At 34.3% G+C, this 25058-nt stretch overlaps 1 protein-coding gene across 2 annotated transcripts in view; it reads left to right on the top strand.

Moving 5' to 3' along the window:
- The window catches only part of LOC114330100 (uncharacterized), a 314241-nt gene that overhangs the window by 202709 nt on the left and 86474 nt on the right, over positions 1-25058 (top strand). Inside the window, exon 4 of one of the 2 annotated variants that reach the window (XM_028279415.2) lies at positions 11536-11985. The exons of the other annotated variant lie outside the window; for it this stretch is intronic. The gene's annotated coding sequence lies outside the window, so the exon portion shown is untranslated. Of the gene's footprint in view, positions 1-11535; positions 11986-25058 lie in introns of those variants that run through there. 2 annotated transcript variants of the gene reach the window in all.

Raw genomic sequence — 25058 nt, 5'->3', positions numbered from 1 at the left:
TGGAGTCCACGTGATCGATCATATCTCACTCTAGTTACTTCGTCCTCCGGGTCTCCGAGTTTGTCCTTCCGTGAAAAATCTCGTCCATCCACTACCATCTTCCGACCGAAATTTATGAAGTAGGGATCTTGACCAGTCGACTCGTGGTATGCAGTGCGGGTAGCACATGCTAGTTTGGCCAAATTTTCGTCCCATTTCCTATGGTTGTCAGCTATATAAGTTGCCATCATTGTTTTAAGGGTTCGGTTATATCGTTCAGATGGATTGCACTGTGGATGATACAACGCATTATAACGAACTGAGACACCATAGGTTTCCATCAATTTCTAGAAAATACCCGAAGTATACTGGACACCATTATCACATAGTAACAGACGTGGAACTCCAAATACGAGGAAAACTTCTTCTTCTATTTTCTTAACGACATGCACGGCTGTTGAGGATCGCAACGGAAATACCAAAGAAAATTTACTAAACACGTCCATTACAACTAAGATAAACTTATAGCCTTGGGTTGATCTTGGAAAAGGTCCCATAAGATCGGTTGCTACTATCTCCCATGGTTGAGTAGCCTTAGGTTGAGGAGTCATGAAGCCCTTGGGCTTACCTTGTTCCACCTTATGCATGGCACAAAATGAGCAACGTCCAACGTAACGAGACACATCACTCCGCAATTTCGGCCAAAAGTACTTCTCGTTAATACGCTTATAAGTTTTCAGGATCCCCATATGACCTGCTAAAGGGCTATCATGACACGACTTCAGCACTTCCAATCGCTGACCCTTAGGAACGACCTCCTTCCAATTGTCCACTTCCTCGACCAAAAATCCATGACTGGGACGGATATATTTATACAGCTTGCCACCAGACATTCTCCACTGAGGATACTTCAACGAATTAGACTCGATTTCTCTACAAAGTTTATCATACCAACTATCACCACTAGGAGGCGGTACAACCTCTTCGATCATATCAAGCACAGGAACTGACCGAGATAACAAATCCGGGACAACATGTCGTTTTCCTTTACGATGCACAATCTTAAAGTCATATTGTTGCAACCTTACCGCCCATCGAGCTAATCTTCCAGTAGGATCCTTCAAATTTTGGAGCCATACGAGAGATGCATGATCAGTCACGACCGTAAATGGCACACCCTCCAGGTAAGGACGCAGTTTTTCGACTGCCCATAACACAGCTAAACATTCCCGTTCCGTCGTGGAAAAATTTCTCTCTTGACGCGTTAATGATCTACTCAGGAAACTAAACTTTGTCACCATCCGGGAGTGGTTGCAATAACAGGGCACCCACTCCATATCCTGAGGCATCACATTGGACAACAAAAGGCAAATTGTAGTCAGGACAATTAAGTATCGGGGCGGAAACTAGACATTCTTTTATTCTCTGAAAAGATTCTTCACAATCCGGGGTCCAATTGAATTTTCTTCCTTTCTTCAATATCGCTGTAATTGGAGCTAGTAGTGTCGCAAAGGAAGGAATAAACCTTCGATACCAGGAAAATGTGCCTATGATGCTACGGACTTCCTTAACAGATGTGGGTGATGGGATGCGTAGCATAGCCTTGACCTTATCACCATCAACATGTAGTCCATTCCTATCAACCACATGACCCAAATACTTAAGTTCCGGTTAGCTTAGCTTCTCTCAAGCGTCTAAACACTTCCTCTAAGATTCTTACATCTTCTTCAAAAGGCTCTGTCACGATGACCACGTCATCCAAGTAAGTAAAGACATAGGGTTTCAACTCCGGACCGAGGACACGATCTATCAACCTCTGCCATGTAGCCGGGGCAATATGTAATCCAAAAGGCATCCTACAAAACTGAAAAAGACCTCGACCAGGAACCGTAAAAGCAGTATAAGGCCTGGAAGCCTTAGCAACAGGTACCTGCCAATACGCCGACTTAATGTCTATGTTGGAAAGATAATGCGCGTTCTTAAATTTATTCAAGATATTAGAGATGTACGGTAATGGGTAGCCATCCCTCTCTGTTACGGCATTAAGCTTTCGATAGTCTACACAGAACCTCCATTTTGGTGCTTCACCTTCTGGAACCTTCTTCTTTACCAATAGAATCGGCGACGACCAAGCACTATTCGATCGTTCCACTACCCCTTTCGCCAACATATCTTCTAGTTCCTTATCAATATGGCTCTGGATTACTGGGGATACAGGGTAGTAACGTTGTTTTATGGGTGAAGATTTACAAACAATCACATACTCAGTGACATCTGTACAACCAAGAGAAGTGCCCATTAGTTCACGATTTCTATTAATAACTTCATCCAATCACGACTTCTCTGCATGCGTCAAAATAGTTTGACCTCGGAGATGATCCACTGCACCTACCATTACTGGAGCATCCGAAAAATACCATGCGTTATGCCTCAAGTCAGGAACGATACCCATGACTCGCCAAAAATCAGATCCTAAAATCAGAATATGTGGTACGTCCAAAATAACTAATACTGGCAAAACACGCAGGCGATCTCTAACCATGAAAGGTACTAAACATTCTCCCAACGCTTCACACATCTGTTTTGTAAAAATTTCCAACCAGTTCTTCCTACTATGGTCCTTGAAGCACCAGAATCCAATAATCCCAAAATTTCCTTTCCTAAGACACTAACTCTCAAATATGGACGTTCATCTCCTTCGGAATGATGTAAAATAAAGTCTAAAATAGGACGTAAGTTGGTCGAGTCAACGTCGGCAACACCTCTTCGACCAGTTAGGTGCGCTTCCTTCCGTTTCCCGAGTTACACGAAGGACAAGTTCTGACTGTAAACCCTTCTTTCTTACACTTAAAACAGTGAATAGCCCCCTTCTTCATTAAACATCCTACTGCCTTATGACCTGGCTGATTACAACGATAACAGACTAAAGTCCTAAATCTTCCTCTAGAGAACTCCGATTCGGATGAAGCAATAGAACCCTCACCAACACTGCTACAACTTTCAGCATCCACACTGATATAAGCTAGGTCCTTTTCCAAAGTATTCATTTTCCTACCATTCGGTTCAACATAGTTCCTAATACAATCACGTCTCTCCTCCAGACTGCGACATAGAACACGAAGTTCCTCCAACGTAGATGGCAACGGATCACGTAATCTATCCTGATAGAACGGGTGCAAATTCTTAATAACTATTGACAATTTAACTTCCTCTGGAACATGACAACGCAAGCGATTAAAGTAACTATTCATTATTGCTAAGTCGACTCCTATAGTATCAGACGAATGCTGAGTTCTCCTCCGAAGCTCTTCAAAAAGCGCTTCACTATGGTGAGCTGACAGGTACTCCCTAACGGAACTCTTCAACTAATTCAGCCCAACTCGCTACACGTAGACGAACATCTTTATATAACTGATAGGCTTTATCCGAAAATAAATCTATACCTGATTCTAAAAGTATACTATCTGGTACGTGACGAGAGAGACTCAATTCATTCACCATCTCAAAAAATGCAGAAATAGACATACCCCTAGCAGAACCTGAAAACTTTTCTATTCCCCACTTATGAGGAAGTATCATCCCTGAGGAACTAGAGACAGACCCTGAAAGAACAGGATTAACAGCCTGTGGCACCGCTCCAGGAGAAGAAGCATGAGCTTGACCTGCCCCTGCCTGAAAAGACTGATTCAAGACCGAAATCACATCGAGCGCTGCTGGTACCGAGCCAGATCCGGTTGGATGCTGCTTATCATGTAAATCTTGTGACAACTTCAAAATCTCAGCCAGAAAGTCTGACTTAACAACCTGGGCTGCATCGGCATCATCACCTATTGGCAATACCATAAGATCGATCCTCCCCAAAACATGGTTAATCTGTGTCCGCAATCTCAAGGACTCAGCACAAGTAGGAGGTCCGGCGAACTTTCCAACAGCCGTAGTCAGCTCCGGAAGTTTAGTCTGGATTGCCGTTTTGTCCTGTGCAAAGGTGAATGGGTGCTCAGGATATCTAAAGCTTTCATTTGCTGCCTCACGACTAAGTGCATCAGACAGACTAGACCTCATAGACTCAACAGTGCCAGTAGATACCCCACGAATTTTGAGTTCATATTCCAGTTCCTCTGTCCTTAAGTAGTTGGGTACAAGTTTTCGCACCATCTTGCAAAAGTTCAAAATTCAGAAAAATGTATCAACCAAAAGGAGCAATTATTTAAATAAAAACAAGATATCAGTAAAAATATTAAAACACAGGTACAGTTTACTTTATTAATGGGAGCAAAATAAAACCCCGAGAGAAAATTACTACACGGTGACAGTCTGGGAATGGCTCGCGGCTAGACAAATAGTGATGAGCAAAACAAGAACAAGACCAAGACCAGGCTAGTCTTGGTCTTGGTCTTGGTCTGGCACTAGCCGGTCTTGTTCTTGGTCTTGCTGCAAGAGTCTTGCTGGTCTTGCTTTTTTGGTAGTAATAATTTGAACCAAACAATTTCGAATAAAATATACATTGAAATAAATAAAGATGTGAAGAATGAAACTGTATTTTTTGCTTTAAAATTTTAACAGAATGTAGAATGTAGTTTCAAACGCATACCAATTTTAACATTATACATTCACCTAATGACCTAATTATTTCCCTCTATATAAAGAGATTAGAGTATATTTTTATAATGGTAATGTTTATCAGCAGGAAAAACCTGCATTTACAACCCTTGTTGCAATTGCCGGCCTTCGGTTGTGTCACGTTGTGTTTTGCATGCTGTCGATACCTGCCGCCTGCCTTCAGACCACGTCTTGAGTCTGGATTATTGTTTATTGCCCCTGTATTTTAATAAGATGTTAAAGAAAAAGAGCTTCTTAAAGGTGCCACAAATGGTCGGGGACCTTCAATTCACGGATTTTACGAAAAGGGATAAACGGTTTATAGTTGTTAACAGATAATGACCTGCTCCTTTCACTCGAACACTGTAGTATTTATCGTACGAGGGTCAAATTTAAGAACATAAATTAAATTTTTTTAAGAGAACAAAAAAATCAAATATTTTTTACTCTATTTAATCATTATTTAATATAATTAACTTTTTTTATAAACTAACTAAAACATACTTTTTAGTAAATACGTACATATTTACCATACCTATTTATAGACCTAATACTATAACATAATAACTAAACCTAATGGGGAGTTATAAACGCTTAATTCTGTAATTTGTTATCTTGCAGTTCTTTAATTTTATTTAAACTACATTGCTCTCGTAACACGAGTTATTTGCACTTTTTATTTTCACATATTTTTGGATTGAATACCCATTATGGCATTTAAAAAGTTGAAAATATTCGGATGTGGGTAGTAAAAACTAGAATTTAAAACACACTGAAATGATGCGCATGCATTTCAAGTGCGGCACATACTATTTGTACTACTGGCTCTTTCTGGGGAAAACCTAGATTCTTCCAAATAGTTTTCAACTATGAAATCAGTAAAATTCTTTACGCGTTTGTCATCCGGGATTTTCACAAATAATTCAACTTCAAACTTTGGTTGATTGTATAAAATTAATCAAAAAAATAATTTAAAAAATTTCCCAGTATCGGAATTTTTGTCATTATATTCAGAAACTGAACCTAAGCTTTGGATTTTGCGATACCAAGCTTGACACGTTACAATCGACAACCAGTTATTTTTTATTCAGGCCAGAATACTTTCACAACATTGTGAATCCCTTTACAAAATCTATTATGATATTTTTTGTATTCATTTTAAATTTAACGACGTACATTTTTCCTCGATTATGCGAAAAGAATTGAAATAAGTGTCAGTATTTTTATTAGACAAAAAAGCGAAAACTACTGGTACATAAAAACTGTTTTTAATTGCATTTTTTTAAATGGATTACCCTATCTATAATTACATTTTTTTTGTCTTACAAGTAATTTCAATTGTCCTTGAACTGTCGCCGTTTGAAAACTTGCCTTCTGGACACTTTGAAGGTTGAGAAAATGCACACACAGCTTGACACATTACAATCGACAACCAGTTATTTTTTATTCAGGCCAGAATACTTTCACAGCATTGTGAATCCCTTTTCAAAATCTATTATGATATTTTTTGTATTCATTTTAAATTTAACGACGTACATTTTTCCTCGAATATGCGAAAAGAATTGAAATAAGTGTCAGTATTTTTATTAGACAAAAAAGCGAAAACTACTGGTACATAAAAACCGTTTTTAATTGCATTTTTTTTTAATGGATTACCCTATCTATAATTACATTTTTTTGTCTTACAAGTAATTTCAATTGTCCTTGAACCGTCGCCGTTTGAAAACTTGCCTTCTGGACACTTTGAAGGTTGAGAAAATGCAAACCGTTTGACTTAATCAAAACGACTTAAAAATATAACCAAAATATTATGTATTTTAAAAATTCAATATTGTTTAAGGTTTCTTACAATGTCAGTATATATTATTGAACTAAAAAAATAAAGTTAAATAATAAAAACCAATTTTTCTCAAAAAAGTGCAAGAGTCTTGCAGGTTGGTCTTGGTCTTGCGTGGTCTTGCAAGGTTCGGTCTTGGTCTTGGTCTTGTTCTTGCAAGCTTGGTCTTGGTCTTGGTCTTGCAACCAAAAGGCGGTCTTGGTCTTGGTCTTGCTGCAAGACCAAGACCAAGACCAGTCTCGCTCATCACTATAGACAAAACAGTGGAGATGGTCGTGCGGTCCACAAAATAAAAAAATAATCTGAAGTTATATAAGGGGCGCCAGGTAAATTGGCCCACAGCCTTCCCTACGTTACTATTTAATAAACCACCAACTTACCAATAGGTTTACTACCAAAATACTAAGTATAGTATACAACCTGAATAAATAAAAAATAAATGAAATTATCTGAGATTAGCAATTATTCAATTTTAATAAATATATTCCCAAGATATTTGAAAACAATTACATATTACAATTATTTTATTTAACTTTACCATAGGCTTAATAAAAAAGAAATATAAAAATGCGGCTTCTACTTGCCTAACAAAAATTCACATGTTATTTCTATTTAATTGCACGGTAAAAGGTAAGACGTATCAAAAGTACCGGACGCTAAGGGGTGTGTGGTTCAATACCAACAAAAAAAAATTAACCCAAATAGGACACCACGAGAGCTCTAGTGCGTGCGCAGAAAATAAAATAAACAAAGAAAGTGAATCTATTTCCAACGTTTAACCCCCCTTAGACGCAGTTTACAAAAATACAGTAAGTGTAAATATTAAACTAGTATGTGTAACTATTAAACATAATAAACCACAATTAATCTTTAATAGACCAGGGCGCATCTGTAAAAATATTAGTACATTTGGACGTTGAGAGGTGACTCAAATTTTTTTGCAGAAATTGCCTGAAAATAAATCAAATAATAATATTTGAGTTATCCTCCCTCTCAAAAAGGTCCGGAACATTGTTTAAATAATCAAAATGTCAAAAAATTAAGGAAAAATTCGAATTTTTTCTTGGTTTTTTGATTATAACTTTAAAAGTATTCATTTCCGAGAAAAGTTGTACTGACATAAAAGGTGCCTAATTAAATTTAATATAATATAGAATTGACTAAAAATTTAAAAAATACTCATCCTTGTTGCAAAATAGAAATATTTGTGAAAAAAACGTACAAAAACAAGTATTCGCATTTTACGTTTTTCAACCATTTATGCTACACTTAGGACCTTCATATTTCACCCTAAAAAACTTCATGACATAGTAAGAAAATACTGTAAATTTCATTAAGATCGGTTTAATAGATTTTGCAAAATAAATTTTGCAATCCAGCTTTTGTAAAAAAAATTCATTTTTTCAAAATGTTACAGGACTGAAAATAAAGCAGATAGCAAGTTGAAATTTTTTTTGCGTATAGAAGTGTACTGTACCTTTCATTTGCAATTTTGCAAAATTAAAATCGATTAACACCACGGCGTCAGGAATTTTTTTAAATAAACATTAATTATTAGTGCTACGCGCAGGACAGCGGATAGTTTGCTGTGAGTGGGCATTCCAATGACCTTTGATAATGATTGATACATTTTAATTTTTATTACATTTGGATATATATAAATAAATTTGTTTATTGCAAAATAAAAACACATACTCTATCCTTTGAAATAACACTTTTATTAGCAAAAACTTTCTTTGTTCATATATTTTAACTTAAATAATAAAAGTTTATTATTTTTAAACATATGCAATTGTTTAAACAATATTTCACAAACAATTATAAAATTAGTTTGATTTTTGTAAAATTAAAATATTAAAATACAACAAAATATAGAGTAAGAAAATAATATATTAGATAAAGATTAGAAGAAATTTTTGTTGGAAATCAACTTGTGTGAATCGAACACCGCTGTCCTGCGCGTAGCACCAAAAATTATTGTTTATTTCAAAAATTTTCTGACGCCGTGGTAATTAATCGATTTTAATTTTGAAAATTGCAAATGAAAGGTACAGTACACTTCTATAAGCAAAAAAAATTTCAACTTGCTCTCTGCTTTATTTTCAGTGCTGTAACGTTTTGAAAAAATGAATTTTTTGTGCGAAAGCTGGATTTCAAAATTTTATTTTGCAAAATCTATTGAACCGATCTTAATGAAATTTACAGTATTGTTTTACTGTATCATAAATGATGGAAAAACGTAAAATGCGAATACTTGTTTTTGTATGTTTTTTTCGCAATTATTGCTATTTTGAGACTATGGTAACTATTTTTTAAATTTTTAACCAATATATATTGTAGGAAATTTAATTATGCAACTTTTATGTCCGTACAACTTTTCTCAGAAGTGAACACTGTTAAAGTTATAATCAAAAAACGAAGAAAAAAATCGAATTTTTCTTTCAATTTTTGACATTTTGATTATTTAAACAATGTTCCGGACCTTTTTGAGAGGGAGGATAACTCAAATATTATTACTTTATTCATTTTCAAGCAATTTCTGCAAAAAAATTTGAGTCACCTCTCAACGTCCATCTCAAAACAGATGCGCCCTGGACTATAAGTACATTCTAAATTATGTATAAATTTTAAAATGACAAAAAAATCCGCCAATAATGTAATAAAAAACTATATAGGTATCCCATAACAAAAATAGACGGGCTCTCAATCTTCCGTCAAGAATAAATATCGATCCATACCTCGAATTTTCATGCAAATAGATATACTTCACCGCGTTACTTCCTAGTTATAGGACAGTGTGGCTCCAATCTGAAAGTACCATTCGTAAATCAACTGCGACTTAAGTAGATAGTGACTCCAAAAACACGATGTACCGGTGTACATAGACTTGTATTAAAATGTTGAACAAGTTGGAAATTACAGCCTGACAGGAGCAAAAAAGAACTCTGAAGCAAGAAAACACTAATTACCATACATGATTAAAATAATTATTTGGAAATAAAGATATAGATTTTAACAATTTGTTTATCTGCCTTTTGACGATAATTAAGATAAAAACTGGTAAAAGTAAAAAAAACTTTGCAACAACTTTGAATGTTTGGAGGGACCGCAGACGTTCGGAAACAATTAGCGTCTCTTTGCAAAGACAATGACGTCGACTTTGCAAAGTAACAAGACACTTACTCAACACACACACTACACATTACTCCCCTGACTTAGTGATAAGTTATACAATTACGTGGCTAAAGGTTCTAGTTCTAAACCAATGCCAGAATCAGAGAAAAAAAAATAAAAAAAAAAAACTTTGAATGTATGGCAACTTATGAAAATATTCTTTCTAGAGATGGGATAAAAATATAACTACAACTTTTTTAATTAATTAAAAAAAACGAAATGTTCTAACACTCACCCTTTTTAGCCAGGTTAGGGGTTTAAAATATTCCAAATTGGACTCGTGATTAAAGGCTAATTTCTTGATTTAGATGCGACTTTGGGATAGGCACGTGCACGCTAAATCCGCTTTTAACGAAGTTGTGGATATTTCCAAAAATCCTTCCACGAAGGCGGCAAATCCCCCTTGCACATCCACACAGTTTGTACCAGACCAGATCCCACATGGAACAGCAGCAAAAAAACAGAATGCCGTTTTTAAACTAGCACGAACTTTCAGGTGCAACCGTCAAACCCAAAATCACCTTCTGGATTCCGTGCACTGTAGATATCTATAGTCGCCTTCTATCGATGTCAATTGTCATGAAAATATTTGAATTTTTAGCTTTAATTGAATTATTTTCTAGTTTTGCTACGTTATACTCTAATTGATGCTGAAGTGACACTTAGTAAAACAAGAAAATATTTGAATTAAAACTAAAAATTCAAATATTTTCATGACAATTGCCATCGACAGAAAGCGACTGTAGATATCTACAGTGCACGGAATCTAGGCCCACGTTCTTGTCCGTTGTGGTCCCGAACGTCTGACACACTGGACACACGGAGGTCACCGAATAATACCGAAATTCAAACATTTAAATTTTGTGATCCTAAATATTCCAAGATATTTCTAGGAATAACGATCTAAATTAGTTTCTTCACAAAAGTGGACATTTTCCCTTAACTTCAGAAAAGTTTGATAGGCATTACCCCTATTTAAAAACTACTAAGGTTTCATTTTTGCCACCTTGATTATAATGTCAATTATAATCAAAATAGGCAAACAAATTAAACATATCAAAAAATGTTTAAACTTATGAAAATAGAGGTGGGACTTCCTACTTCAAATTTGGAACGTAACAACATAACTTTTTTTCTATTGCATATTTTGACTTAAAATTTTCCGAGAACTTTTTCATGAATTCTGTTTTATTGCTGCGTTGGTTAAAATTATAGGCTAAAAAGTATGTCACTTAACTTTTTTAAGTAAACATGAAACTAACGAAATCTGATGACAAGATGTTTAAAAATTAACAACTCCTCTTATAATTTGTATAAATATTTCGTAGAAAGCTCGTTGTTATCTAAATGCTTCAAGGATGACACAGTTAAATTTTCAAGAGGAAATATTCACAGCGACCAAAGATACAGTGAAGTAAAGTTGAAAAATCAACAAAAGTGATTTTTCGCATTTTTTTTTTCATGAAATTTGATTTTTGAACATGTTCCATCAATTCTAAATAAAAATAAATTTTATATTCAGATTCAGCGACCTCGCAGGTTCAAACATAAGGAACCATTCAAGTTGATTTTCGTGGTCGGTATAACGTAATTTTAGGGGTTGCTGCCGCTCGCCTATGAGGAGTATGTAACACTGTTACAGGAGAATTTTATATATAGGAGTTCCTGTGAATTAAATAAAAAAAGTGGCGAACTTTGACCGCAACTAAACTAGGCGAAAAATTGTTTTTTCAAAATCGTATTAATTACTGAAAAGGCGTATTTTTTCTTATATAAATTATTTTGGCGCACTTTATTACACTTATATCTCACCTTACTTCTGAAACTATGTTCGTAATAATTTAGTAACCTGTTTTTCTAATTGCCTGCCGGTTATGGTACCCGGATAAAACTAACTAAATTTTTTTGTGTCTTGCTTTTTAATTTGATTTTTTGTTTTATTTTAGATACAATATACTATACTTGATATCATCAAGTAATAGACCTAATGCAGTTCCAAAAGTAAATAATGGTCCTAATCGATTTAATCGATTGCCACAAATAAATAATGCTGCTAACCCATCCTCACATACAGATCATGGCCCTAATGTATTCTCACATATAAACAATGATTTTAGTCAAGTTAATCCAATATACACTACAACTCCACCGCCACAACAGCCACCAGAGCCAATTATCATTCCGCCTGCTGCTATCTGTTCCTTATGCGGCGGGGGACTTGGATAAATTATTTAAGACATGAACTTACATACTATTCTTATGTTTATAATTGGGAACTTGCATACAATGTTAAATTCGAAAAATAATGATATCAATCACAACAGAACATAATTTAAAATATATATCAAAGGAAAAAACATGTGTAATAATACGAGAAATTAAAAATTACGTTAATACGTCATTTTTATTAACTGAAACTGAAGCGTCGTCCCCGCAATTGCTTTTCTCGTGAGAAATCGCATAAACTCTAAAAAAACGTCGTTTTTCGACAAAAAATTTATACTATAATTTTTTCATGGGCTATAAATAATAGCCGTTCGAGCTTCTGCTGTATTTTCGTCAAATTTTAAAATCATTAAAAATGGTAAATTCTCGATAATTGATGGTATGCCGTTATTTTGTGATGAACTGGTGCATCCCAGCAATTTCTTTTCCCTTGAGGAATCGTAGAAAATCTAAAAAACGTCAGACTTTCTACACCATTTTGATAGAAGTAGGCATAACTTCTAACGTGCGTACAAAGTACACACACATTCTTTTTGAAGTTATACCATTGATTATAAATATTCCAATGTAGTTATTAATCAATGGTTATACTTCTTTAGGCGCAATTGAGAGTAAAATTTCATATTTCTGCGCGCATGCGCACACAGACAGTATAGTACAAACGTTATACGGGATCTGATTGGGTGTTAAAATCATCTGTCAATAATTGTTCAATATGGAGATTTTGGATAAACAAATTAATGTTGTGTATGTTAGTTTTTATTGTTGTGATGGCAGAGAAAAATGCAAGTTTATAATATTGTAGTGACTTTTTAAATAGTTTTTAAAAGCGGCAGGTACGTAATAATTGTAAATGTTTCAGTATCCTAATAAAAAATTTCATAGGTAGGACCTACCTATTTGGAAAATTTAAAAAGAATCTACTAAAATAGTATGTAATGCTTTGATTTACATAATTTGATTACCATCAAAATTTCTATCAATATTCACCTAATATATTGTTTTCTTACTCTATGTTTTGTTGTATTCTAATATTTCTTTCCATTCTAAATAATTTCAATTCAAAATCAATATATTTGGTTAAATTCAGAACCGTCAAAAGTTTAATCCGTTTGGTTAGTTGATCTTCGCACATGATGACACATGGTCTCCGTGGGTAAAAGTTTAAGGTGAATGAATTTCAATACTAACTGCGCTGATAAGCGCGTTCGACCCCCAATGGAAACTTTTATTTTTTTATTTTTTTTTTATACATTTTATGATTGTAAGTTTATTATATAATTTTTTTTTCAGAAAATACGTATTTAGTTAAAATTTTTTCCTACATTGTTCAGAAATCATTTGTGGCATTTTTTAATGTGTTTGTTTGTGTGTGTTTTATTCTTTTAATATTTTAATTTTTAGCACTGTTTTAATAAAAAAAAATTAAGAAGTAGTAAGTATTAAAATTAGTTTTTTATTTAAATAAAATATAAATAAACTGTTTAAAGTATATTAATTTCGTTGAAGTCATATAATAGAAAAATAACTTCTTACATGCGTACAAAGTACACACACATTCTTTTTGCTCTTAGTATTGTAATAAAAAATTATCTACATACCTATTTGGAAACTGTAAAAGAATAATGTAGGTACTTAGCTATTTGTAGGTAATGCTTTAATTTGATTACGAACAAAATTTCTTCCAATCTTCAAATAATATATTGTTTTCTTACTCTATGTTTTGTTGTATTTTAATATTTTAATTCCACAAAAATTAAACTAATTTGATTAAATTCATATAAGTAATAAGCAACTGTCAAAAAGTTTATCGTGTACCTAAACGTTCAGTTGGTGTATATTCCCGTATGACAGATACGTGTAGGTGGCAGTATGGGAAAACGCTTAGCAGCCCTATAATACGCGGGTTCATTCCCCAATGCAAGTTTTTTTTTTATACATTTTATATTTATAAGTATAAAAATCCACAATAAAAAGTTTTCCTGCTGTTGGCTGTATACCATGTAATACAAAAAACAGCAAATCCTGTATAAAAGGTATATTTAAAATCCCTAAAAAGGGCTACATCACAAATACATAACTAGTTTTCGACTGGTTTACCAGTCATCATCAGTGCTTACCTAAAATGAATATAACCAGATAAAACAATGCAAAGATTTAAATTTTGACTTCGGTTAAAAAAGCTGTCGGTTATACTCACGTAAAGTTTATACATCCTAACCACCAAAATATAGTTTTACAAAAATATCAGGGCCAAAGCCCTATAAACATGATCCGTTAAGGAAACATCGGTTTAAAATGCCAAATAAAGCATGGATGTTTTAAATATTCTCAAAATGCCCCAGGTAATATCTGAGCTCTAGTGTGACTTGATTACATGGTGGAAGACAGGCAGCAAGTGACAGTGACAAAGAGTTGGATGTAGACCACCGAACGTTGACAGGACAGAAATGACAGTTCCACAGGAAGTTGAAAAATTAACCTGTCATATTTAAAGACTATGGTGTATAGATGTTAAAACTAGAAATTATGTAACAACACACTCCATTGTGAAAATTGTCATTTAAAATTCATCAAACTAGAATTTTGTAATTAAATATTGTGTTTACGTATACTGTCAGTGGAGGTAGGCAAACCTCATTACACAGATTAATTACAGTTGTTAGTATTTATATAAGTTTTAAAAGGAAATCACAATGGGGGAAACTGATGTGTAAAATGTCTTAAATAATATAGGAAGATGCATCGTTAAGACAGTACAAGCTCAAACTTAGGCGACCACTTCTTAAAGCCCCTGCAGGCTGCCCGGATCTCTAAGGGTCCAGAAACCAAAACCGTCGTGAAATGATGATAGTAGGAACTGGGGGTATGGAGTGTCTGTGAGGGAAAATAATGAGAGAAGAACAGGAACGGGACCCAGAAAGAAAATTAAGATTGATATTGTTATAGATTAGTGTTAAGTTGGTAATGACAGATTGAGAAGGTAGGGTGAGAACAGTCCTATGTAGAAATATGATGATAGGTTGTATGTAGATGAAAATTTATTTAATGAGGATGTATGTGGATGATGATGTCAATAATTTATATATAGGTTATGGATAGATAAAAGTGATTCGATGGCTGAAGATGAAAAAGAAATATTGTGGCTAGTACCAGATGTATTATACTGTGAATATGAACAAAGCAGTGTAAGCGAGGGTGAAAAGTAGTATTGTAAATGTGTTAAGAAAAAAGTTGTCGATGGAGTGGTTGGAAGTCCCGATTGAACGAGACATGTCGGTTGACACAATTCGGACTTTTTTGTTTTTCTTTGATTATTTCTAGGTCCTCGTACAAGTCTAGTTTTAGGAAGTCTTTCTGTGGGATGTTGTGAAGTAGAGCGACATCATCTGGAATATACAAAGTATGATTTTTATGTTTTAGATGTCGAGAGAAGGTAAAGGTGTTCTCTCTTTTGGTGTGTTCGAGAAAGCGAGAAGCAAGTGACCTACAAGTTCTTCGTATGTAAATAGCGTCACAGTCAGGACATTGTAGTCTATAGACACCACTACGATTCATATAATGGATACTATCTTTGGAATTAGATAGAGATTGTCCTAAATTGTTGAATATTTTAAAAGAGATTTGGATGTTGTCTACTGATCTTTTGATAATATTCGAAATATCAACAGATAGCCTATCTTGGTGAAAGTGTATGGAAGCATAAGTAGGTTTAGTTGCCGAATCCCTAGGAAACGCAGCATGTCGTAAGACTTTAAGCTGTCTTTTATGAATGAGCTTGTCTATGATATGTGGATCGTAACCCTTATTAAAAGCTATTTGGCGAAGTATGTTTAATTGTTTATTGTAATTGATTTGTGATAAGGGAATGGTTTCAAGGCGGTGTATGTAACTGTGAAAGGCGGCAAGTTTATGTGACATTGGGTGGTTAGAGGATAATGGTATGACATGGTCAGTCTGTGTCGGCTTTTTAAAGATACTAAAATCGAAGTGGTCATTTAATCTGATAATAGTGAGGTCAAGAAAATTAATTGATTGGGATGATTCTAATTCCATGGTAAATTTAATATTGGGGTGGATTTGGTTAATTTTAGAAAGTAATAAATCAGCTGTATCTGAGTTACCTGAGATGATCAAAAAACAATCATCGACATAACGATACCAATGGAGAATTTCAGGATTTTTCATTATATGTACAGATTCCAAATGATCCATAAAAATGTCAGCTAAAAGAAAGAGATAGGCAACTACCCATGGCTAAACCATCAGGTTGTCTATAATATTTATTGTTGAATACAAAGAAGTCTTGAGCTAGAAAAAATTGTAATAATTGAATAATTGAATCATTAGTAGAAGTGGTGATGGAACTTGCTCTTAGGAGAGAGTATACCAGATTAATAGTTTCTTGTTTTGGGACTGAAGTAAAAAGATTGCTAACATCAAAAGATAGGATGGTAATGTTAGGACGAAGTCGGATTTGTTGGAGATTGTTGACAAAATGACTTGTGTTTTTGGCAGAGAAGCGAGGGGTGAAATTGGTCAAGGTGTTAATGAGATTGAGTATGAATTTTGAAAGAATTGAAACAGGAGTGCTTATGAAGCTAACAACTGGACGAATGGGGATCCCCTCTTTATGTAGGTATCTTAGGTAAACCGTACAGTCTTGGTGTTAAAGGATTACTAGGTATTTTATAGTAAGGTGCAAATTGTTCAGAAAAAAATTCGGTAAATAGTTTGAGGTTATCTTTGAGTTTGTTAATGAATTTTTTTGGAGGGATCTTCTGGGAGTGACACGAAATTATTATCAGAGAGAAAAGTAGTGACTTTGTCAATATAAAGAGTTTGGTCTATATTGACAAAGTCACTACTTTTCTCTCTGATAATAATTGCTACCAAAATAAAGTCAGTACAATTATAAACTTACTTTTGTCTCTCTTCTCACAACTTTTAAAACACAACTTAACGAACATAACCATATAATAATAAAAATGACAACACATTCTCTAACTACAGCCGACATACTAGATAATTTTTGACATGTCATTGAAATACCCAATCAGAGCTAACGCATAATGTGTCTGCGCGTGGCACTAACAATTTTGATGAATTCGCGCACATTTACATTCACTCTCAATCGCGCCTAAGGAAGTATAAGTTCAAAAAAGTTGTTTTCGCCTTTCGTTTGGCCCCTAAAGACGATTAAGGCTGATTCTCATTATAACGCAAGGCAAGTGTTCGGCATGGGCAAGGCATCGGCTCAGCAATATACATTTTACATAAAATCTTATGCACTGCACACTGCACGGGATGTAATCCACACTATACGTGCCAGGCATGCGACGTTCTTTCCTTAATTAATTCCTTAAATACCCATATAATAAATTTTCAGGAGTAGATTGAGAAACACAACTTTAAAATTTCAGCACACAAATCAAAAGCAATAATATTTAGAAAAAGAACTCAGGATTATAACTTCCCACATCCCACATTTGATATATCAAAATATGGAAATTCCATGGAAAAATGAAATAAAGTATCTGGGATTTCATTTACAGTGCAATTTGAATATGACAATTCAAATAAATGGCATGATAACTTAAGCAAACAAAGGAATAAATGTCATGAGAGCAATTTGTGGTACAAAATGGGGAGCTGACCCGAACATCCTTTTGAGTTTATACAAAGGAATAGTTAGATCTCATTTAGATTTTGCAGCAAATCTTTTAAACCTCTGCAGTAAAAGTTTGATGATGAGGTTGGAACAAGTACAAAATGCTGCCTTGAGAATTGTAACGGGTTGTCTACGTTCTACACCAATCTTAATATTGCAAGCAGAATGTTCAGTAACAACATTAAAATTTAGAAGGGAAATACTAGCACATAAATATATACTCAAACAAATGCCTGAACAAAACAATATCATAGCAAAAAGTCTAAATAAGCTAAACGAAGCAATAAACGCAAACATAAGATTCTGGAGGAACAAAGTCATACCAGACTATTCACTAGCATATACAAATATACTTAAAAAACAAAAAACAAAATTAGATATAAAATTAATCCTATATATGAGGTAGAAAGAAAAACTCTTCTACATCCCATTACAATTAAAAGTCTAGAATTTGAAAAATATGAAATTGAATCGAACGAAAGGTTCATAGCTAAATATGTTGGAATATATAATAATCATACTCACGTATATACAGATGGATCTATAGACCCACAAACAAATCAATCGGGATTTGGAATTTACATTCCATGCATTAATTATAAATATTCGTCAAGACTCCATAACTACACACAAATCTGCACAACTGAAATAATAGCGGTATACAAAGCCATCTCAGTATGTATTGAAATGGAAATAATGAAAGTAGTGAGCTTTGTAGATTCAAAAAGTGCCTTATCCAAAATATCTAGCCACAAATGGGACCAAATGGATTATGTAACTATAATGACAAAAAACTATTGGTAGATGAAAATAATATAGGATTTTCAATAGGATTAGAATGGATACCGGGACATCAGGGGATTAAAGGCAACGAGGTGGCAGATAGCTTGGCCAATATTGGGAGAGAATTAAGAGTACCATATGATATAAAAAAAAACATCAGCTCAGATATCTTTTGTGTTACAAAAAAGAACGTCTTGACTCAACTCAATTTTACAATAACTGGTATTCCCAAATTAGAAATAAATATCCGGACTATTGTGGACTGCAGAGTAGTTTCCCTATAAAACCTTGGTATAACAAATGTGGATATTTGGGTAGGAACAATATTACTCACATTAATCGTTTACGAAGTGAACAGTGCAAAACTCCTTGTTATTTTCACAAAATATGCAAAACGGAAACACCGATATGTGAATGCGGCACTGTGGGAACATTGGTACACATAATTTTTGAGTGCCCCATAAATAAACATAAAGATATGGATTTGTATCTAGAACTAATAAAAGCTGGAATAAACAGTCCAATATCTTTACAGATTATTTTATATAACCCCTGGAATAAAGCTACTAAAATAATCAATAAATTTATCAAATTTTTTCAAATAGATTTATAGAATTTTCAAAAAATATAATAGTAAATAAAGACTTTCAGAAAATACGGGGAAAATACAGAAAATTTATATTTTTATCCTTAAAATCCTTAATCCTAACCGAAGGTAGCCAACCCTGAACCTATGTGAAAATGTTTGGAAGCTACCCCCAAACGAGAAAAGTTAACAGTGGCGTAGCTGAAGATTGGGGGCCCCTGCGACAATTTTTGTGGGCCCCCTTATTATAAACATAACCACACAATTATAGGCGTAACCAGGGGGGTTGGGGGTTATAACCCCACCCCATTTGGATGTACTTTGAGCTTAACACCATTACTATTCCATACCCCCAGAGACCATCCAGTAGTTGTAAACACCCCCCTTAGGATCATCCTGATTACGCCGTTGCACCAAATTACAGTATAATTACTAAAATATGTGTAAAGGGCAATATTTGGCCTTTCTTTAATAAGTCTTCAGCCCTTAGTGTTAATCGATTTTTTGGGAATAGACGTGAAAACCTATTATACATGCCTCTTAATCCGAAAAACCTATTGTAGTAAGTTGTTGCAATATTATATCTAAATTTACATTTAAAACATTAACTTCAAAACTTTTTTACTATAAGTTATTTTTTCATCGCATCTGAGCTCATCGTAAAATTTTTTTTTTAAACGTTTTATCCATTTATTTTTAAATTCTGGTATAATACCCGACTATTCTGCTATTCCTGCCGCTTCTGCTAAAGTTTCGGAAAACGAATTTCTCATTTCTCGAAGATTAGTATGAGTTTTTTCAAAAAGTTGAAGGGCGACCGTTAACTCTGCCTTTTTAGAATGCAAAAGTTTTGATGTTAGATTAAATTGAGTGTTTTAGATTAAATTGTAATGTTAACAGCAAATTCAAAATTATTCATATGCTCTAATAAGAGGCTGTCCATTAATCACGTGAGGCTCGAAAGGAGGGGGGGGGAGGATTCCATAAAAAATCACGAAACATCACAAGGGGGAGGGGGTCTAGTAATAATATCACGTGTATTTATTTTTTAAAAAAAAAGCCCGAAACTCAACTGAAAAGTGGCGTTACATGTATTTATTTTTTCGTTAAATGCGCACAAAAATCGAAAGTGGCATTGGTGTGACTGATAAAAAAAATCATTTCTCATTCTAATATTATATGAACCCACCCAAATTTCTGTAGTGACACGGGATACTTTACACTTTACATGGTAAATTATTTTAAGTGCCTACGATAAAAAAGGACTCTCAGATCTTTTGTTTTGAATGCACCACCAGATGTTTCCACTTAGAAATATTGGTCAGTCTGCCGTCTTCGATATGGGCTTTTAGGTTTAATATTATTATACCTACTATCTAATGTATTGATAAAGTGGTGGGAGTTATTCTGTTGTTTTGGCACTGAATATCTACGAATCTATGTAAGAATCGGAGGCACATTTCTTCTTGGATCTTAGCAATAGAGTATTTGACATATTCAAACATATGTTTATTGTTACAAAATTTTGTACAGGGTGATCACAACATTATACTATTCTATTAACAAACTCAATATTTTAGCTCATGTATCAATACTTCAAAAGAATTCAACATGCCTTACACAACTTTGTCAAGCATGATCAAGAGCAATATTTATCTTTACAAATGCACCTGGTATAGCGCGTTCAATCGCGTTGAGAGAAGAATGGCGCCTTTCAGCCGGGAATTATCTGGACTTACAATTCCGCATGATTCTTATGGAACCCATTTGGATGAACAAGGGAGAACAAAAGATCATTACCTTGAAAAGAACTTTCAGAAGGCTGGTGAAGTTCTCTCAGAAGTATGGAGTAATATGGTTATTGACGGCCATGGCGTCGTAGCTGAGTATGTCAAGCCAGATAACATTGTTGAAAGTTTTATTCCAGATCTGTCTTCCCAGCAGTGGTATAGCAAGCATGTGTGAGAAAGTCAATATTTGCTTTAGATATATAATATGCGGAGTTCTATACGATTCATTCTTTCGGAACGCTTCGTTATACCTCCTTACCAGATTTTGCAGTCGTCCGGTGGCCTATATATTCCAGAGCCTCAAGAGCATCATGACAACTTCTGCGACGGTCTCTCGAAATTACTCCAACGTATCAAGGCTTCGGCAAATTGATTTATATGACCTGTAGTGCCCTAGCCTGCAGAAGGACCATCAGATACTTTTGAAAGGACATGTCAGCTGTGTGCACTGGACTTCTGTACAAAGAAAATAGCTAAAGCGCATGTGAATACTTGTCACAAGCAACTGAATCTGAGCAATAACACTATAGAGATGCACATGCACAATGTTCGTCCTTCCTGCATCCTCACGCGACGATTGAAATTGAATGGTAGATCGAGAGATTCTCTGCGTAGTGCGCGAAAATAATGACTCCGAGTGGCTTGATGAAACTGATGTTGATCTTCAACAACGCACTGTGCCAACAACTGACTTGCTAGATGCTTATCCAGTTATTGATGTTGAAGAAAGTCTTGCTCTTTAGTGATCCCAGGGTACCGTACATTAAATAATGTTTATGTATAATAAAAAACAACCTGCAACCTTTCTGTCTACCTCTAAACGTTCTTTAATTAAAAAAAAAATAGATGATAGTTTTTTCTCATGATCATCTTTCAGTGCGTCACAGTTTTTCGATTTCTTTCTAACGCATTAAATTGTATATGACAGAAAAAAGGCACGTCGGTGATTACTTTGGTAATTATCCTAGTTCGGTAATTATTCTAGTTGTCGATAGATGGCGCCATAATAAAAAAATATTTTTTTTTAATTAGATAATAATATTACAAATATAATCTCTATAATTTATAAGACTATACAAATCAAAGAAAATACCATTTTATAAATGCAAGAAACACATTTGATTTGTTTTTATTCCAAATTGAAAATAAAATGTGACAACTGTCAGATTTAACTAAAATGTCATGTTAGAATAAATGTCATAAATGTGTATCATCACGGACTTACCCTTTTTCCTATCATTTGTTACGCACTGAAAAATGCTCATGTAAAGGACAATATCTACCTACTTATACGTGTATTTTATAGATACCTATTAAAAAAATAGATTTTTTGTAGATCCTAAAAAATACACGTGATATAGGGACAGGGGGGGGGGTAAATCTTAAACCTCACCATGTATCACCAATGGGGAGGGGGGATTAAAAAATGCAAAAAAAACATCACGTGATTAATGGACGGCCCCTAATGGATTAGCTTCTAATTTTTCATCGTTTTTTTTTATATAGCAATGAAATTTTCGTTAAATATTTCATTACTTGTCGGAAAGCTCGACGCAAAGTCGTAACAGCATCTTGTCTGGATGACCACCGGTTTTCAAATAACCTTTTAAGTGTTGGCAAACGCGATGAATCCAAAGTCATAATAGTACATAGTACATCCCATCTTTTAATACTTGCACTAAAAAACATATAATCTCTTAATCATATCGTAAAAAAACCAACTCTTGTTAGGGACGGTCACAAACTCGAGCTTAGCTCGGTTCGGCTCGTTTGACAAGCCGAACTTCGAGCTCAAGCCGGCTTGTCTCTTGCGAGACGAGCCGAGCTGAATTCGAGACGGGCCGAGCTTTCCTCAAAGGGCTTGTCAATATTTTAGCTAATGCTTAATACTTTTTTTAATTAATTTTTTTCTGCTACAATTGATACTTCTTTTTGAGAATAAGTAATTCAGACTACAAAATATGTATGTTTTAATATATCTACTATTGTGTTCGTAAAATATGGAATAAGTTCAATCCGGCTCGAAATATTTGAGTCGAGCCGACACGAGCCAAAAGCTTATCCGGCAGCTCGAAGTTCCAGCCGAGTTTCTATCTCGATCTCAGCTCGACATTCTCAGCCGAGCTCAAGTTGTCAAAAGCTCGGCTCGGCTAAAGTCCATCCCTAACTCCTGTACACCAGCAACGGCATCATTCAACACTAGGTTCAGATTATGGGATGCACAATGAACATAGAAAGCTGTTTTTTCAATGTCAGTTATGCACCTTTGTACGCCTGAATATACGTACACCACTCATATCGCTTGCCCTAGCATACCCCTTTGCTCTGCAGTTGTGTACGGAAAGGTGCTTTGATTGTATTAATTTTAAAATTTTATTTACAAGACCGCCTGCACTTTGGTCCAAAATGCGAATAAATCCCAAAAAACTTTCAACATCTTCTGCTTTGGAAGGTAAATGGTAAGTTATTTTCATTGCAAGTTAGTTGTACATAACGGAAAACAAAACAAAACTAAGCTGATCGTGTTTTGAAATATCTTGAGTGGTATCAAGAATGATTGAATAAAAACAACTTTTTTTAATTAAATTGATCAATTTGTTTTCAGTTTCTTGGGCCAGCAAATTTATAACTTCGTTCTGTATTTGGGGGCTCAAGTTATTGTTTTTATCGATTAATTTAGCTGAAACAGGATCATATTGACCTAGTAAAAAAGCCACCGACAAAAAATTACCTTCTTGGGATTCGCTTTCATCTAAACTACCAACATGTCCACGAAACGCTAAATTGCACCCGGAAGGGTAGTGTTACGTCAATTATCCGCTTCATTACTTCCTTCCAAATTCCCTATTTTGATGCTTATTAGGAAAATATGTTTTGGTCCCTAATTTAAAGAAAGTAGAAGTATGAAGCTTGAAGGCTTTAAGGGGCCCCTCCTGACGTCGGGGCCACCCCGCCTTGCGGGCCCTGCGGGCCTGTCAGCTACGCCACTGTAAGTTAACCTTAAATGTATGTAACAGTTTTTCCCCCTCTATCTGCAGGAACACAAGAAGGACAAAACAAGGACCAAAGGAAAAAAAATAAATCTGAAGTTGACAGGACACCTGGTTGTGCATTGTCTTGAGCAAGACATGCATAACCAATAACATGTACTGGGTAAATGATTAAAAAATCGAAACCCAAAAAAAAGGAAGAAGAAGGACGCTTCCCTTAAAGACAGTGTTTCTATTGCGCTTCCAGAGTTTTAAAACCAGTCAAGAAGAAGAATGTGTCGTTGGCGATAAAAATATATTACATAATAATAATCAATTTCATAATTATAACAAAATAATCGTAAATTAATACACACGAAGGTTATTAAATCGGAAACAATGGGTAACTACATAAAATTACAAACAATAAATCGATGCCTCATTTATTTGTATTTTAGATGCAAATACGGATAAATATTTGAAATTTTTTTAAGTATTCTATCATGAATTTGAAATTTCTCTTCGGTGTATTTACTGTGTATGGTGTACTATTCATCCATGTTAAAGTAAGTATCGCACTCTCTTAGATTTTTTAGGATAGTATTTTGCTATTTTTTTAAATTGCAGTAATTTAGTGAGTATAAAAATATAAATATAATCTTTTTAAACTAAAACTCATATCATCGTCTGAGATAGTTTATTTCGAGGACTTTTATTTTTCCGTTTTCTCTCTTTTTCGGACATAATAATATGTCCAACATTATGCGTATTAAGTAATAAAGGATTTTAGTACTATTTTGAATACGACTGCATTCTTATCGTATTGTCCACATCAATGACTTGTATTTTCTGTTCTAGTTTCCTTTGTATTTCAAATTTCCTGCATATTTACTTTGTATATTTTCCCTATTACATTTTCAAGAAACAGTATTCCATTCTATCCAGATTTAGGTCCTACCTTGCATACAAAAAATCCTACATATTCTTGGTTCTGTTATATGGAATGGAATATTGGACCTTAACTGAAGCGATACTGAAGAGCATTTAAAATGTAGTGCTATAGACGTAATGTTGAGGATTTTCTGGATTTCTACAGAATGGGGAACAAAGAAATCTCAATATTGTGTTATGCAGACGACGCCGCATTAATCGCCGAGACAGAAGACGACCTCCAAAGATTAACACACGTCTTCAATGTAACAAATCAATCAAAACGGGAACTGGTGTATTTACAAAAAACATTTTCAAAAAACTGATAGTATGTAAAGAAATTTATTATAATTCAGCTAAGTACTTTCAGCATTTTAAAATGTCATCATCAGAGCTATTTTAAAAAAAGTCTAAGTTTAAGAATCGTATTCATAAAAAATATAAACGTGAAAAACTTACGTCTCATAGTTACAAATACCTCAAATGAAGAGAAATCAATGAACTAACAAATTTC

Source organism: Diabrotica virgifera, chromosome 7, assembly GCF_917563875.1.
Source record: "Diabrotica virgifera virgifera chromosome 7, PGI_DIABVI_V3a".
Lineage (NCBI taxonomy): Eukaryota > Metazoa > Arthropoda > Insecta > Coleoptera > Chrysomelidae > Diabrotica > Diabrotica virgifera.
Note: the sequence above shows the minus strand (reverse complement) of the source record. Positions and strands in the feature narration are given on the sequence as shown.